The sequence below is a fragment of the Calliphora vicina genome, chromosome 5 (assembly GCF_958450345.1).
Source record: "Calliphora vicina chromosome 5, idCalVici1.1, whole genome shotgun sequence".
In the NCBI taxonomy this organism is placed as follows: Eukaryota; Metazoa; Arthropoda; class Insecta; order Diptera; family Calliphoridae; genus Calliphora; species Calliphora vicina.
In genome coordinates this window covers 9,400,986-9,418,812 of record NC_088784.1, presented here as the reverse complement: position 1 = coordinate 9,418,812, position 17,827 = coordinate 9,400,986, and the positions used below count along the sequence as shown (strand labels likewise).

Genomic DNA, 17,827 nt, shown 5'->3' with positions numbered 1-17,827 from the left:
TAAAGCAAAACATATAGTTTGTACGTTCATATTAGTTAGTTTGTTGTAGCTTGTTGTTATTTTTTGCTGCACGGCAATAAAAAACTTGTGATAATAAATGAGTTTGCTGGTGTATTCGAATAAATTCAAACACATCACATGGCACACTCTCCAACCAGCATTAGAAGGATACACATTATTATTAGTATTTTTTTTACACAACTACAATAACTATTGTACATAAATGTAGTTGTAGAAGTAGTACTTTATCCTACAAGTAATTGTTATTTCAAACTGACCATGATAAAATAAAATAAGCTGTGCCAAGCATTTCCGCTTTTAGGTGAAATTTATAGGGGAGTGTGTGAGTGTTTGTTTGAAAGGAAAGGAAAACATATACAATATTTTACTGTGTTTGTAAAGTTTTCTCTAATAAAAACTAAATAAAACTGCATGGGTATGGAAGTATGTTGGCTGGCTGGCTGTCTTTGTTAAGATCAGGAAAGCAAAACACCAACAATAGTTAATATGTGAAAGTATTTGTTTGGATTTCCTCAGAAGTGGAAGTATTAGCAGCAAAAAACGTCAGGGTCATTGTGGTGATTTTTATTTCATTTATGTTTTTCCTTTTTTGCTTTTTTTATTGGGCTCTTAGTTGTGAGAGTACAAAAAGCGGAACTATTAAATGATTTTACAAAAGAGATGTTACTGGCTAATGGTCTTCTAATTTTAAAATACTGAAACTGGAAATTTAAGTTAAAATTTAAGAGATTTTTTCATTTTCCCAATAATTTTAAATCAAAAACTTATAAGTTTAGCTACACTTATATTAACTTCAAATTTAATTTAGTTGGTTATTTTTATCCTCTAATATATGATTTAATATATGACAAAAAGCAATCTCAATAATATTATGTTTCTATAAAACAAACTAAACTCCATAAAATTGTCTATGAAATCCCAAAATATAAACTCTCAACGCAGTATTTTTTCCCTATCTACAAACGTTACCAAATAATCATCTTAAAAGCTATTTAAAATTTGCGTCTGCGTTTATAGAAATTGCCAGAAAAAAAAAAGCGAAACTAAATGCAATCATGTGTGTGCCTGCCTTTTTTTCAAGTTGATAAAGCTACTTATGCTTTTACACAGCATGCAAACTGCAACTGAATCCTTTTTAAACACAAATTGCTTGTTAGTTACCCAAAAATGATTTTTTTCTCTCCTCAAAGTTTCTTTTTTTCTTTTTTGCCATTATTTTGCTGCTTGTTGCAACAATGTAGGAAGCAGTATTTTGCATAAACACATTTGCTTATGAAATTTGAACTGTACGGGAAATCTAAATGGTACGAAAGGATAGCTGAAATCACAAACACGCATTTATGGTTGAATAGAGAACAAAAACTAACAACCGGATACTAAAAGGATTCAACGAAAAAATTTATATATAAAACGCATTCATAAGCACACATTATGCGCTATAATAATGATATGAATGTACTCGTAATAGGGCAAGCCCAACAATTTTATCTATCTTCCTAACTAATCTGAAATTGTATATCGATCTGCTTCAATCCAGTAAAATAATTGTTGCTAAAATTACATATAGTTTCTTTGGAAACAACTTTCTGTAAAGCTTAGAAAAATTACCTTAATCCGGCTCCTCAACAAACTTTATATTTGCAAAACTTTTATAATATTATATCGCACTGGTTCCTTTAAAGAGCGTCAACTTAAAATTTTTCAATTTTTACTTTTTGCAAGGAATCGAGGAACCAGTGCGACATGTATGTTTTCGCTCAGAGTAAAAAATATATTTGTATATGATCACTGCAATCATTCCAACATGATTATAAGTTATTACACCCCTCACGATTAGTGGCAAGGGGATATAAAAGTTTGTCATTCTGTTTGTAATTTCTACATTTTTCATTTGCGACCCTACAAAGTATATTTATTCTAGAGCGTTATAGATAGAGCAGTCGATATAGCCATGTCAGTCTGTATGTTGAAATCAACTTTCCGTAATTCCCAAATAACATATATATATAATTCATATATATCCGGTATAGACCCGGTTCGGTTGCTATTTAAAATCGAGAAAATCGGCCCACAAATTCACTCAGCCTCAAAAGTGAGTAAACACCAGCAAATTTTTTAATTTTTTTAGGATCATGAAAATCATTATAGTCCGACTTAAATCTTTTTTTTCACAACCGAATCTATTATTCAACTCAATATCCAACAAACCGAAACATTAAAATTTTAATCGATTAATAAATTTTAGGATTTTTATTATTCTTTAACCCGAATTTTTTTTACTAAAAAAATGTCTTTAGTTATAAAACTTCTTTCACTAATAAATTAAAAAAAAAATAAAAACTAAATTTTCAAAAAAATTAAAAAATAAATTTTGAAAAAAAATTCCCATCAAATTTAAAAATTATAAAAGAAATTTTCCAAAAAAATAAATTTTGAAAAAAGTGTTATTTTATAATTTTTTTGGAGATCAAAATTTGTGAAATTTTTTTTCCTAGAAATTTCAAAATTTTTATTTTGAAGTATAATTTGGCGAAGGGTATATAAGATTCGGTACATCCGAATATAGCTCTCTTACTTATTTAACTCTCCGGCGGGTGACCTTTTTCATTTTCAAACTGAAAGTACTCCTTGATGGTCCATGGGAAGTATACCCGCCCCCCACATGTGTTCCAAGGAAATTTTATATAGAATCCTTTAAAAAAAATCGAAGCGATCCAATAGTTTAGTTTCTATTGAGATTTAAATGTGTTTAGTACGGGAACGTGTGAAAAGGGACCTTGTACTGAAATTTCAACAATAGTTTTTTAGGCTTTTTTCCTATAAAACTCATAAAAAACAAGTAAGAAAGTATGGATAATACCCTACACTAAGTAAAAGAGCAAAAAAAATGTTTTTTTTTTTTTTAAATTTCAATAATTTATATTTTTGAGTGATTTTTGGAAGTGGGCCTTATATGGGGGCTATGACGAATTATGGACCGATTACCATGAAATTAGGTCGTATAATTTATGTCTATATTGAAGTTAACTATGTTGAATTTTGTGTGTTTACCAACATTTTTAAGCGATTTATGCACGTTAAAGTGATTTTCGGAAGCGGGTCTATATGGGAGCTATGGCTAATTATGGACCGATCGTAACAAAATTTGGTGACATGAATTTTGTGTATATAAAACTTGTTTGGAGCGGAATTTGTGGAGATACATTTATAAATTAAACATTTATGACCGATAAAGTCCAATTTCGGGAGGACATTTGTATGGGGGCTAGGTGAAATAATGAACCGATTTCAGCCAGTTTCAATAGGCTTGGTCCTTGAGCCGAAGAAATAATATGTATCAAATTTCATCGAAATATCTTCAAAATTGCGACCTGTACTCTGCGCACAAGGTTTACATGGACAGCCAGCCAGCCAGCCGACCAGACGGACGGACGGACGGACATCGCGTTACAAACATCTGCACAAACGCATAATACCCTCCCCACTATGGTGGTGTAGGGTATAATGAATAATGTTATATATAAAAGAAAATTTTTTTTCTAACAATCATTATACATGTATAATTAGTAAATAATAAAAAATCAAAACAAAAAAATGTTTAAAAAATGCGTTTTCATATAAAATTCCCTAAAGGTTCCTGTGGACCTTGTACTTCGTATAAGAGCAAAAACAACTCAACCGTCGGAGGGTTAACAATATTATGACCAGTGTAATTATCTATATGGTAGCGAAAACATATTATTATGTATTAATTCATGGTGGACATGATTGCCACAAACATATATGTACATAATTCCTATAATCGTATGTCCGTATATGTGTTTGATCATATAAATCGTAACCATATAAATAATTACAGTGACCATAATATTGTTAAATCATGTAATTGTGATGATCATGTACAACTATATTGTTTTTTATTACTTACAAGCGGCGCTACCTTAATTTTGTATATCTGAGCATTATTAGAAAGTATATAGTGGCTAGTTAAATGTAAATGTACACGGTAATTGCGGTAATAGTCATTTGTGGTAATAATATTGCAAATAAGTTGTAAACTTAATACAACCTGGTCTTTGCTTTTTTATAAGTTTATACATATTTGTGTTTATATTAGAGGGTTTTGATAATAAAAAAAATCGTTTAATGAAGACCTTAACAAAGTATATGTATGTACTGTAGGGTTGCGTGGATGAATGATAATTTATAATAAAAATATTTTTTTATGAAAAAATAGCAGTTTTGTTAACAGATATTCATTATGTTTGACTCCAGTTTGTTTTTCATGTTCCATTTCATTAGTGAGCACCAGCTCGTGAGAAGGGTATATATTAGGCCGGGTCGATTTGTATGGAGGATCAAAAAGTAAAAAATCGTATAGCAGAAACGCAATCTATGGAAAATTCTAAGAAAGTTTCCTCAAGAAACCATAGGTCTAAAATCAAATCCTATCTTGCGCATTTCGTCTTTAATCCAATAAAAAAAACTATTAAAAACAAGTAAGAGAGCTATATTCGGCTGTGCCGAATCTTATATACCCTTCACCAAATTATACTTAAAAATATTTTTTTTTAAATATTTTTATTTAAACAAAATCAAAATTTTTTTTAATGTTTTAAAATTTTTTCAAAATAGTTTTTTAATTTTTTTTAAAAAAAGTTTTTTCAAAATTTTTTTTTTACATTTCCTTAATTATTTTTTTTGGAAATACAATTTATGACAAAAAAAAAAATTTTATGAAAAAAAAATTCGGGTTGAAAAATATTTTTTTCCGATTTTGACCCATTGTATGTCCAACTTACTATGGTCTTATATACGTCGTTGCAAAGGTCTTTGCAATATCTTTCATTAGATATCCATATTGTCTATGTTAATGACTTAGTAATCCAGATATATGTAGGTCAAAAATAGAGGTTGTCCTAGTTTATATTGACCGATTTTCTCGATTTTAAATATTCGACCGAGCCGGAAGAATTTCGGAGATATTGATGTATGAATCGTGTATGTAAGTTATTTGGGGGCTTCGGAAAGTTGATTTCATCACACAGACGGACAGACGGAGATGGCTATATCGATTCCGCTATCTATAACGACCCAGAATATATATACTTTATGGGGTCGCAAATAAAAAATGTGGAAATTACAAACGGAATGACAAACTTATATATATCCTTTCCACTCATGGTGAAGGGTATAAAAATATGTATTGAAATATCATTGAGACGAAATGCTCAAGATAGGATTTGATTTCTTGGGGAAAATTTCTTAGAATTCTCCGTAGAATGCGTTCCTGTATACGCATCTATATATATATATCTATACGATATTTCTTGAAAAAAAATCGACCCGCCCTAGTATATATAAGTTTGTCATTCCGAATCTTATATATATATTTAAATAAAACAAAGTGCGTGGGAGATATCATTGAAATTTGTTATTCTTTTCAAAGGCCTATCGATGCCATTATGTATGGAATATAAAATTGCTGGTTGACGCGCATTACAAATGTCGAATTTTCCATAACTAAAAACAGCTGAATTTGCCTTTGAGGGTTGCTGTGGTTTATCGCATAATCTCGGTGGCGAGTTTTCATCACCTCCACGTGAGATGACCATGCATTCAAATCGCTCTTACAGAATGTCCAATGTGACATGAACTGCGTGGCTAGTCCCACCGTCCTGTTGAAACCACATGTCGTTATAATTTACATTTACTAAGCTTCCTAGAGCTAATAGGGGCAAGTGCGTGGCCCCTCAATATAGGTCATCTCGGGTCTTAAATTTTTTAAAAAAATCGCCGAAAATCCGTTTATGATCCGAATGAGCTGAAATTTAATATATGTATAAATAGTCCTTAGGAAGATCTATAAATAATTCGTATACATGTGTAGATTATCTCTATAAGTTGAAGAGATATTTACGTTTATTGATTAATTTTTTTTTTAAATTTGCTCGATATTTTTATGGTTTTTTAGATATGACAGGCCCACCGAGGGTCGACATTTTTTTATTTTTTAAAGTATTATTTGTATTGGCGATAAAATTCGAAATAAAATAAGAATAACTTGCTAACAATTAGCTTGTCCCTATAAAAAGATACACGCATCCGAAATTCGAACATGTAAATAGGCCCGTATTTTTTACGTTTCTTCTTTTGTAGAAAACAATTTTCTTCGGGACTATATAACATTATGCAAACGAGTGTAAAGTAAAATTTGTCTCACTCCAGCAGATACAGCACCCCCCAGGCCTATACAAACATGTTAATTTTTTTTTTAAAAAATATGTTTGAGTAAAAAATTCTAAAATTCCAAAACACCGATCCACAAAAAATCTCCATATTTGTATAACCCTATATGTTTCTTAAATAGTTACAAATTTGTTTTAATATCACGCGGTAAGTAACGTCTCAGTGGGCACTTTAAAAAAAACTCAATTTTTGGAACACATTTTCCGCTTTTTAGGAATTTCGGTATTTGAAAATAAAGAATGTCAAGAATTATAATGCCATTGCTTTAAGAACATTTGGATCTATATCAGTTCCAAATTTGGTGAAGATATCTTAAACCGTTTAAATTTTACTTTAATTCAAATTTCATGAAAATCATCAAATTATAATTTTTTAGTATTTAAGGTAAATGACGTCCAAAAAATTTATAAAATTATTAAATTTTACTAAAATATCAATCTTCTAGTCTTAAGGTTTCCACCAATAGCAAATACTTATATAAATACCTTATACTTACTGTTCAGAAGCTCCACAAACCTTGCACTTTTCAATAATGTTAACGTTTTTTCATATATTCAATAAATCGAGTTTCTGGATTAATCGGTTAATCGAGCGAATAATTAATCGGAATTTGGATTTAATTGGTTAATTCTAAATTATTCGATTAACCTAATAATTCGTATTTTAATTTTAAATTGAAAATATAACCTTGAATTGGGTGTAAAAAAATTAAGTTAATCGGTTAATCGACACAAATTAATCGGTTTATTTGTTATTTGAAAATCGGCAATTTTAAATTATTCGAACAGTTAACCGACCAAAATTAATCGGTTAACCGATTAACGGTTAATTATAGACTCGTTTAGTTAGTCATTGGTTATCTGAACCCCTTTTTCTTCCAACAATTTAATGAATTTTAGAAACTCATTTTCTCATGTATAAGTCTGATTCCTTAAACAACTTTAAAAAGGAAGCTAAATCTTAAAATGATTTAAAATTTCAAATTGTGTTAAACTCATACTCTCATACACTTTGTAACAATATTTGCAACCCTATTTGTCCCATATGCCGAAATATGGATACCATATGCTCCTAGTAACTGTAAACTTTATTTAAGAATTTCCTTAATTTATACTATTACCAGTACGAGTATAGGAGTATTAAATTTTAAACTTACATCAAATCATTACGAGTTCCTGTCTCTTGGAAAAATTTAACCAGAGTAATTTGGAACAAAATATTCTAATATCCTTGTTGGCTGTAACTGGAAGTATAAATGCTGAAAATTCATGGCAGTATTTATTTATTTGAGTTACACCTTTTGGTGCTGCAAACAGGGGAGGAGAAATGGAGAAATTATTTACTTTGTGTCAAGTATGTATCTTTTTTAAAGTATCTATGCTGATATTATTACTCTAACATGATTTGTGTGGAGTATATTTTTGCCATATCTCAATTTTGTTTACATGTTAACACATAAACTTGCAACACAACAGTGTGTTGAAGTAAAAAGGTACTGGGTATATGTCCTGGTAGATGTATAGATGTAGGGTATAGTGTTTAACTTGTAGCCATCATAAAATAAAAACCGTAATAGAAATTGTATTTTTTTTTGGGGAACCAAAACAATATTCTATGTCCCTTTATTTGATAGGTACACAGAGTGAGAGATATTAAGTAATACAAAAACCACATAAGGAGATTCTTAAAAAATTCTTCATGGAAATAATTTTAAACCCTACATGACTTGTATAGAAAATTAACTAAATTTTTACCTTTGTGCCTTTTAATATTTGTCGCTCTGTCTCAAGTACTTGTATTTAAGTAAATGTTATATGGTTGCATCATAAAGTTTAATGAAAAATTGTTTCAACTTTATGTTTCTTTCTCTTACACCTTACCACTCTGCTGTTTAGAAAATGTCATAAACCACAAAGACTTTTGTTTTTATTTCGAAATTGTTTAGCCCTTATAAGCAAGGGGGAAAATGCAGGATATTCATTTTTTATGATCTCTCAAATTTACAGGTATTTTACACAGTTATTCCAGGTGTCGCAGCAAACAGAAAAAGAAAATCTTTATAAATATTGTACTAACACAACAGAACAGAACAAAGTCAAATGTTATAAACCATAAAATTGTGAAGTATGAGTGAAAAAATATATATAATATAAATAAAGTCTTTTGAAATATGTTTTAAAATCCCTCATATATTAAGCTGTAAAGTGTCATAAAATGTTGTAAAGTATAAATAAAAAGTTAACGTTTGAGTAGAGTTGAAAGTTTAAAACACTGTAAGGTAAAAGAAAAAAGCAATAAACTAATTTACAATTTGCTAAAAAGTAATAAAAATTTATGAAATCATTTGGTAAAAGTATGTACATAAGAAGAAATATAAAATTTATATTATTTTAATCAGTTAAAAATAAATTTAAATAGCTCCCTCTATTGTTGAGTAGTACTAACATTATCAGATCATTAACAAATATTAATTCACCTTTAATAGTGATCTTATTTTTAAACTCACCAATTCGCTTTATAATGTTGAATTTATCTGATCTTCATTTGTTTCTTCACCTTTTCAACAAGAGGTGGGATACTTGTCCAAATTCAACTCTATTTCCCCTTATCGTGTAGAATTTTACTTTTTCAACATTTGAGGGAAAATGTATATAAACTCACCACTAGTAAAATGTGGTAAATAAATGATCTTCAAATATAGCTGTTTGGTTTCACCACTTTGTGAAGAAGTATGTAGTTAAAATTCAACATTATAAATCTCCCCTAATTGTGTTTGTATATTACTTATAATCACTGATATTATATATCCCATATGGTCTAGTGGCTAGGATATCTGGCTTTCACCCAGAAGGCCCGGGTTCGATTCCCGGTATGGGAAACTTTTTTTATATATATTTTTTATTAATATAATTTTTAAATATATCCAAATGACGTTTCTAAAAAACAATTCTTGAATTCGTAAAATATTAGAAAATGTTTAAAATTATTTAGAATATTCCGAATAATAGTTAAAAAAATTCAATTCGGTATTGCACACTTTCATGCATGTATAAATAAAATATACCACCATCAATATGTGACAATAAAATATTTTTCTAATATAGGGCTTATATGGTGGGTCAATTATGGACCTATCCTCACAAAAGTTGATAGAAATTTCATCACGATATTAATTATTATAAGACAAGTATGAATGTTCAGTTAATTTTCTAAGGGGGTATGGCGACTAGAGACAAATGTTGCACGATTTTCGCCATACTTCACAATATAATTTCAGAGTACATAGAACTAATTTGTGCAAAATTTTAACAGGATTACCGCAAATATTAAAATATTTATGACTGATCAAACAGTATTCCGGGGGGACATTTGTTTGGAGATCTACGTGAAATCATGGACATATAGTGTCCATTTTCAATACCAAATAAACCTTTTAAACAGAGAGTATTTCGCTGGCTTAACATGCAAAGGCTGTAAGTCCACTTTTTTAGAAATTGAGATTTTAATGCAGTAATGTACACTAAGTAGAAATACATTGATGACAAAGAAAAAAATTGGAGTTATCTCGCTTTTTGTTGTTGTTTTGTAGTGATCAGCAAAAGCGCTTAGTCTAATTTATCACAATTTATCACAAGAAAAAGCTCTAAGTCCCTATAAAAAGTACAGTTTAACCATTTCTGTCAAATTGTTCAATGACATGTATTAAAACAAGTAATTTTTTCTTACTTGTTTTAATACATGTCATTGGTCAAGTCCAACCATTTAATTAATACCCTTCACTAAGTAAGTGAGCAAAATTATTTTTCTTTTAAAATTTAAAAAAGTTATTTTCGTTAGAGGGTCTTATTTGGTAGCTATGACTAATTATGGACCGATCACCATCAAAGTTATTTGCGTTGAATTTTATGTGTATACCAACATTTTTAAGAGATTTATGCTCGTTAAAGTGTTTTTTGGAAACGGGCCCTATATGGGAGCTATGACTAATTATAGACCGATCGGCATGGAATTAGGTGACATGATTTTCATAGTATAAAGTATTTCGGGAGGACATTTGTATGCGAGCTAGGGGAAATAATGTACCGATTTCAGCTAATATTTTTAAAATTATTAATGAAAAACAAGTAGAGAGCTATATTTGGCTGTGCCGAATCTTATATACCTTTTTTAAAAAAGTTTTTTCCAATTTTTTTTTTAAATTTTTTGGATTTTTTAAAAAATTAAAAAAAGAATTTATGCCAAAACAAAATTGTTGATGAAAAAAAAATTCGAGTTAAAATATATTTTTATTGATTTTGACCCATTGTAGATCCAACTTACTATAGCCTTATCTACATCGTTGCAATGGAATTTGATATTTCTATCATTAGATACTCATATTGTCTATATTAATGACTTAGTAATCCAGATATAAAAACTAGTAAATAAGAAATGAAAGACAAGTTCTAAGAAAAAGACCTAAGTCCATAAAAAACTACAAATTAAGCAATAGAAAAAGCTCTAAGTCCAAAAAACCTTTTATCTCGGCAAATACTTATTTTATCATTTTGCTTTTACGCATATAGAAAACAAAGAAAAATACAAAAAAAAATTGAGCTTACAGAATTTAAAAATATTTACGCAAAAAAAGTTTGAATGTTTTTTGTCTCTCCTGTAAAATTTTAAAATATGCACTTAGAGCCTTTGCATGTTAAGCCAGCGATTTGTGGAAATTTTCAGCCAGCTAGCTGCTTTTATTTGGTCCTATCGTCTTAGATTCATATGAGAACCCAGAATATAAATAGCAATGTGGGTCTGCGACAAAAATTTCTATGTGTCACAAACGGAATGCCAAACTCAATATACCTCCTTATTTTTTGATGCATTGATCTATTTCGTTTTAGTAACTATTGTTTAACAAATCCCCTGCCTAGTTTTAGGAGCATAATTTTATTTATAGTAGAATGAAAAAATCCAGTTCCTATCATTAAAAACTACAAAAATTTAAATCTCCCCGACGGGGAATTGAACCCCGGTCTCCCGCGTGACAGGCGGGGATACTGACCACTATACTATCGAGGATGTTGCAAGAATATTGATTGCAATACAAAAATGCATTTTTGATTGCCTGCAAAATAATGCATTTAACAAACTGCAATACAATTTCTTTAGGTTCAAATTAATGATTTTTAATTTAAACGAAATGTTTTGTTTATAATTTAAATTTATTCCAACATATCGAAATTAAAAATCTTGAATAGGCTTCAAAAATATGCTTGATTTGAGGCCAATTTGTGTTCTTTATACTGACCACTATACTATCGAGAATATTGCAGTATTCTGGGTTAATATAAAAAGTGCAATTTTGTTGGCTCCTAAAATAATACTAATTAAGGCCCTCATTTTATAAAACGAAGCGACAAACGTTAAACAAATTTTTTATGGAAAATATTCAAGTTTCAAACCATTTTCCCAGTATTCTTCATAGAAATTGCTTACGTTTCTGAACGCTTCGTTTTATAAAATGAAGCCCTAATTTTTTATATATTTAACAATAATCTACATAATACGATCTGTCAAAACTTTGAGAAAATGAATACGTATGAGATAGTCTGAACATAATTCGTTTTGAAACCATTTTACATAAAAATAATGCGTTACGGCAGTTCTCGACACAACCCAGCATTTCAGCATTGACTACAAAAGAAGTATCCCTTTTAAACAGTAATTTGTCCATAATATCTAATCTAACTTGGCATTCGTTATGTACTGATCGTTGGGCTTGGTTCATTGTCGTGGTCAATTGTGTGTGGTGTCAGAAGCTTTCAATAATGCTTCGATAATTGTCCTGGGCTTGCTAATTTACTAGCTAGCTGCCAGTGATTATATACCACGATCTCTCGAGCAAGGGGTATATGCATTGATCTGTACAGTAAATCTACAAGAAGTTGACAATTGTGTGATTCTTGAAAGTCACACAATGGCGGTGATAGGACGCATTGATTATATCCAGTATTGAGAGCACCGTAAAGTTGGACCATCATGGCAGGTACCCATGCAATTATTAGACGCATTGTCTAAAGTAAGCTTAAACAAATATTTCCTTATGCATATTAAAAAATAATAATAAAATGTTGTTTGTAAAAACAAGTCTTTTCAAACCTCTCCCCGACGGGGAATTGAACCCCGGTCTCCCGCGTGACAGGCGGGGATACTCACCACTATACTATCGAGGACTGTACTCTGATTACAACTAAAATCGATCATAATGAAAAAGTATCCTTACTTTTGGTAATCAATAACCTTTTAATATCATGAAATTGACCTTTTAATACCTGAACAATTTTTCACCAGCAAAAATCTTAAATGAAACCAAGTTATCATTCCAAATAAATATATTATTGAATGACCAATTTTCCTTGGATACATTTAATATGAAGATAACCTTGTTCGTCCCTTAAAATGAGTTTTCTCTGTATAGATTTTGAGGGAAATTATACAAAACTCAACAAACAAAAACTTATATAAACTAAGTGGTAAGTATTACTTTTTTATCATAAAATAAATTGTATAACAAATGAGATTTAATCTCCAAAAAAAAATTATATAATTCTCCCCGACGGGGAATTGAACCCCGGTCTCCCGCGTGACAGGCGGGGATACTCACCACTATACTATCGAGGATTACAATGAAATTGGAAACCTAAATTGTATTCAAAGTTACATAATAAAGTCATTGTCATTCCTTTAGAATAAGAATATATCGATTTTAATTTTGATAATTCAATTAATAATATTTATCTCCACATTAATTTTATTCTTGTTAAACTTTAATCAAAAAAATTTAACGTGACTGACCAGTATACTATCGAGTACTACAAAATATCCAATAAACATTTTTACTTGAATTCAAGTTGAATGCTAGTGTAATTCAAGCCTTGAATTATAGTCAAGCAATTGAATTACAGTTATATTACACTTTATTTCAATAGCATAAATTTAAGCAATAAGTTTATTGTATGAAAATTATTAAATTTTTCAAATATGTTTCAAGTTTTAAACATAATTACATTTGCATTCAAGTCAAATTCCAACGAAATGTTCAAGTACTTGAATTATGGTACTTATTATACACGAACATTGTTACAATATCCCTTATTTTAATTAACTCATAAACTATGAACATGAACTTTGACCCTTTTTTTATGAATAATGCTTATATTTTTATTCTATTACGAGCAAATTATAAGCATTACTATAATACATAGATAGGAGTTAGATAACGTAATCAAATATTCTGATATTTGTTAGAACTATTTCAAAGTAAAAAATGTTTTCGCAAACAATCTCCCCGACGGGGAATTGAACCCCGGTCTCCCGCGTGACAGGCGGGGATACTCACCACTATACTATCGAGGATGACGAAGTATTAATAACAAATTATATTTATAAATTAGTGATAATAAAATTAACAAAATAATTTAGTTAAATAATCTTGAATACATAAAATATTGTAAAAATATATCCTAAACCTAATTTCTGACCTGAAAATTATACATCACTTAATTTAATCAATTCATAAAATATGTCTAAAAAAATATCAAATTCTATTTAATAAAACTGCTCTGAAAAATCACATGAACTTTGACCTCTCAAACTAATAATGCTTATCTTATGGTTCTTTAGTGTGAAATTATAAGCATTTAGAGTTTGAAATCATATTTCTTAAAAATTTTATCCATAGTAAAAAATGTTTTCGTAAAGTAAACATCTCCCCGACGGGGAATTGAACCCCGGTCTCCCGCGTGACAGGCGGGGATACTCACCACTATACTATCGAGGATTACAAAGTTTTTGAGATTTTAATCAAATAAAAAAATAACAATATTAATAGATATTGATGTCAATTTCTATATTTTTATAAAGAACTTGTCATTGTATCTACAAACGGTACTATATATCTGATACTATAGTATAGATTCTACTTACATATATAATCTTGAACATGTTTTTTTTAAAAAACATATTTCAATTATCTATGTTTATTTTAAGTATTGAATTTATTAAGTAAATTCAATTATCTGATATGATTTTCTAAAATTGAAAACGTATTTAATATATATTTCCTCAAATTTCATGAAAAACCTAACGAAAAATATATAGTTGATTCACAAGGTCATATTGTGGTAATGTTCTAATATTTCCCAATGGTTTAAAAATGTTCTTATAACCTTTCAAGCAAAAAATGTCCTAAAATAATACTAATGTGTTTATTGTGCTGTCGTAAACAACCTGCGCCAAAAGCCTAAGAGCAGGATAAGCTTATCAATTGTACCGTGAAATATTAGAACATTATGACAATAAGACATGATAGGATACCTTATGAATACATTAATAGTATTTCCATAAAAAAAATACGAAATATGTATTGCAAAATTTTATCTTCGCGTTTTAAGGGTTAATGTTGTGCGATTTAAATAAGAATTTCATATTATCTTATGTATAATAAGTATTCTGAAGAGGTTTTATTTAAAATATATGTAAATAGTAAAGAAATAAAAAAGTTTTTCAAACATCTCCCCGACGGGGAATTGAACCCCGGTCTCCCGCGTGACAGGCGGGGATACTCACCACTATACTATCGAGGATGTTAAAATTCTAGAAACTAAATTTGCTTTTTAGTTTTAGCTAATATAAATTCTATACCAAGAATTTTATTAGAAATAATTGTAATACTGTTTACAAATTTTACAGCCAGCTATTCACTATAATTCATTTTTGATTTGACAACCATGTATAAATAATTTATTTTAATGTGACACATAACAAACTCTCATACGTTATTTTGTAAAAGATTATAAAACAAACAATACGCTAGAAATATAACAAACAAAATTGTTAATATTTATTTCGTTTGTGGCAACTGCCATTAACTGTAACATGACTATTAACTCTCTAGAGTAAATGCAAAAAAACAACGTAACTGAATCCTCGAGCCAGTTACACAAATATTCCTAGGCCTATCATATTTTACATATACAATATTTTTTTTGATTTTTGTCATGTATTCCACCAGTCTTTATGGTTACTGTCTATTTCGTTTTACTACATTTAAGGCTCATACCTTTATGGGTAATTTAAAACCGCATCAATTTCCGTATTTTTATTAAGGTTTTAAGACTGCAAACTCATCTACTATTTAAATATGACGCAGTGCAGCATAAAAATACACAAATAAATAAAAATGGTAGGAAAAAGTCGGCTTATGAAATATTTAAAAAGTCATAAAATAAAATTCATACAAATGAAATTTGCTGCAAATAAAGCAATTTGTAAGGCAAGAAAACCAGGAAATAAATTTGAAAATAACAAATTGGATATTTAAAGATATTTTAGGAAATTTTATGGGAACAAAAATTCTTTTAGAAATAGCGTACATATCACTTCCTTACTAGAGAATAGAATAAATTTTAAATTTTTTTTAGTCTTAAACAATTATCAACTTTTGATTGCACTATTTATGAAATATTCCAAAAAATCGTATAAATCTCCCCGACGGGGAATTGAACCCCGGTCTCCCGCGTGACAGGCGGGGATACTCACCACTATACTATCGAGGACTATACGTGATGTTTTCACTTAATAGATTTTAAGGGAATGACATTGCCAAACAATAAATTTTTCCACCAGAACAGAGCATTAAAAAATTGTATCACAAACGAACAAATTACATACATTCTAGAACGACTATTGCAAACGATTCCGAAAATATTCACTTCACACTGTGAGTTTACAAAAACCTTCATTCTCGAAGGTTCAAGATCGATATCAATAACGAATCATTAGTAAAATAAATCAACTTAAAAATTCTCCACAATTACCATTCGAGAATTATTCGGTATTGTGAACATTGATAGTTTTAAAAATTCTCGACAATTTTAAAGTTCAAGAATTAATCGCTTTTGGGAAACTTCGTAAATTTTATATTGTTTGTTCTGCTGGGATTAGACTAAGTGGAATGGTAAGCCAATTTAATTAACTTTATCTTCAAAATCATATAAAAAAAATTGATTTAAGCTCAAAAAAAATTATAATTCTCCCCGACGGGGAATTGAACCCCGGTCTCCCGCGTGACAGGCGGGGATACTCACCACTATACTATCGAGGATTACAATTTAAACAAATATAAATTAAAATTTATTATTGTATCTAGTTTTACATTATTGGCAAATTTCAGCGTCTGTCTACTGAAAATAAGACCTTTGACCTTTAAGGCAAAACAAAGTTTCTAAAAAATAAATAAAATAATAAAAACTTTTCTGATAAAATCTATAAAAATCAAGGAAACACATCCTTAAAACTCAAACTCGATTATGAACTTTGACCCGCTATGAACTTGGACCAAGACAGACCAACATTTTTTTAAAATTAATTAAATTATTGTACAATTGTTAATATAAATTAATTAATATATATGCACGTCTCGAAAAGTTTTTTATGTTTTCTTTAATGCTAAAAAATGTTTTCAGAAACATCTCCCCGACGGGGAATTGAACCCCGGTCTCCCGCGTGACAGGCGGGGATACTCACCACTATACTATCGAGGATTACATAGAAATTATGTTTAATTAACAAAACAAATAACATTATTTATAGAAAACAATTTTTAAATTGCAATATATTTCCTAAAATTTCGAATAATACCATGTTGCCGAAGTTTCAATAAAAAAAAAATTAAAAGTCGGTCCTACAAATTGAGTATAGAAGTATGTAAACTAGAATGAAAATTTATTTAAAAAAATTGTATTCTCCCCGACGGGGAATTGAACCCCGGTCTCCCGCGTGACAGGCGGGGATACTCACCACTATACTATCGAGGATTACAGAGCTGTGTCAGTTCTAAAATATATATCAGTTATTGATTAATGATTTTAACTTTTAAAATTTATGCGGAGTTGACAAATTTCATGTCCTTACTAAAAGGCAAAGGACAAAATCGGTTAGTAAATTTAAATTACGTTTTAAACCAAAAAAAAACATATAAATCTCCCCGACGGGGAATTGAACCCCGGTCTCCCGCGTGACAGGCGGGGATACTCACCACTATACTATCGAGGATGACAATGACCCCAAATAACAATAAACATAAAATGAAATTTTTAGCTACAAAAAGGTCATAAAACATATCAAGTCATAAGACCCTATCTGCCAAAACTACTCCATATTATAATAAAAAGTTAATCCGTCTCCCCGACGGGGAATTGAACCCCGGTCTCCCGCGTGACAGGCGGGGATACTCACCACTATACTATCGAGGATGTTGAGAAACCACCAAAATTTCTCGTGTGAAATTTGGCAACATGTTGGCATTCTAAATTATTAGTTATTAAACTTTCAGCAAATATGCATTAATTTTAAAAAATATAATCCATCTGTTAGAATTTTGAGAATGCAATTCTTTTTATAGCACTTTCAAATTCAGCTAATTTGTTTAAACATTTATACAAAACCACCAAACAAATTATCTTTAAATGATGCCAACAGCTGTGTAAATTTAAGAAAAAAAGTGTTGAAAGAC

General features: G+C 29.6%; 10 non-coding genes across 10 annotated transcripts; 1 reads left to right on the top strand and 9 right to left on the bottom strand.

Moving 5' to 3' along the window:
• Nucleotides 1-9,076: 9,076 nt before the first annotated feature.
• Nucleotides 9,077-9,148, top strand: TRNAE-UUC (transfer RNA glutamic acid (anticodon UUC)). The gene has a single exon. It is a non-coding gene; the product is annotated as a tRNA-Glu (tRNA).
• Nucleotides 9,149-13,596: 4,448 nt separating this feature from the next.
• Nucleotides 13,597-13,668, bottom strand: TRNAD-GUC (transfer RNA aspartic acid (anticodon GUC)). The gene has a single exon. It is a non-coding gene; the product is annotated as a tRNA-Asp (tRNA).
• A 352-nt stretch (nucleotides 13,669-14,020) lies between these two features.
• On the bottom strand, nucleotides 14,021-14,092 carry TRNAD-GUC (transfer RNA aspartic acid (anticodon GUC)). Its single transcript has one exon. It is a non-coding gene; the product is annotated as a tRNA-Asp (tRNA).
• Nucleotides 14,093-14,825: 733 nt separating this feature from the next.
• Nucleotides 14,826-14,897, bottom strand: TRNAD-GUC (transfer RNA aspartic acid (anticodon GUC)). The gene has a single exon. It is a non-coding gene; the product is annotated as a tRNA-Asp (tRNA).
• Nucleotides 14,898-15,797: 900 nt separating this feature from the next.
• On the bottom strand, nucleotides 15,798-15,869 carry TRNAD-GUC (transfer RNA aspartic acid (anticodon GUC)). Its single transcript has one exon. It is a non-coding gene; the product is annotated as a tRNA-Asp (tRNA).
• A 476-nt stretch (nucleotides 15,870-16,345) lies between these two features.
• On the bottom strand, nucleotides 16,346-16,417 carry TRNAD-GUC (transfer RNA aspartic acid (anticodon GUC)). The gene has a single exon. It is a non-coding gene; the product is annotated as a tRNA-Asp (tRNA).
• A 367-nt stretch (nucleotides 16,418-16,784) lies between these two features.
• On the bottom strand, nucleotides 16,785-16,856 carry TRNAD-GUC (transfer RNA aspartic acid (anticodon GUC)). The gene has a single exon. It is a non-coding gene; the product is annotated as a tRNA-Asp (tRNA).
• A 201-nt stretch (nucleotides 16,857-17,057) lies between these two features.
• Nucleotides 17,058-17,129, bottom strand: TRNAD-GUC (transfer RNA aspartic acid (anticodon GUC)). Its single transcript has one exon. It is a non-coding gene; the product is annotated as a tRNA-Asp (tRNA).
• A 166-nt stretch (nucleotides 17,130-17,295) lies between these two features.
• TRNAD-GUC (transfer RNA aspartic acid (anticodon GUC)) lies at nucleotides 17,296-17,367 on the bottom strand. Its single transcript has one exon. It is a non-coding gene; the product is annotated as a tRNA-Asp (tRNA).
• A 128-nt stretch (nucleotides 17,368-17,495) lies between these two features.
• On the bottom strand, nucleotides 17,496-17,567 carry TRNAD-GUC (transfer RNA aspartic acid (anticodon GUC)). Its single transcript has one exon. It is a non-coding gene; the product is annotated as a tRNA-Asp (tRNA).
• Between the last annotated feature and the right edge of the window lie 260 nt (nucleotides 17,568-17,827).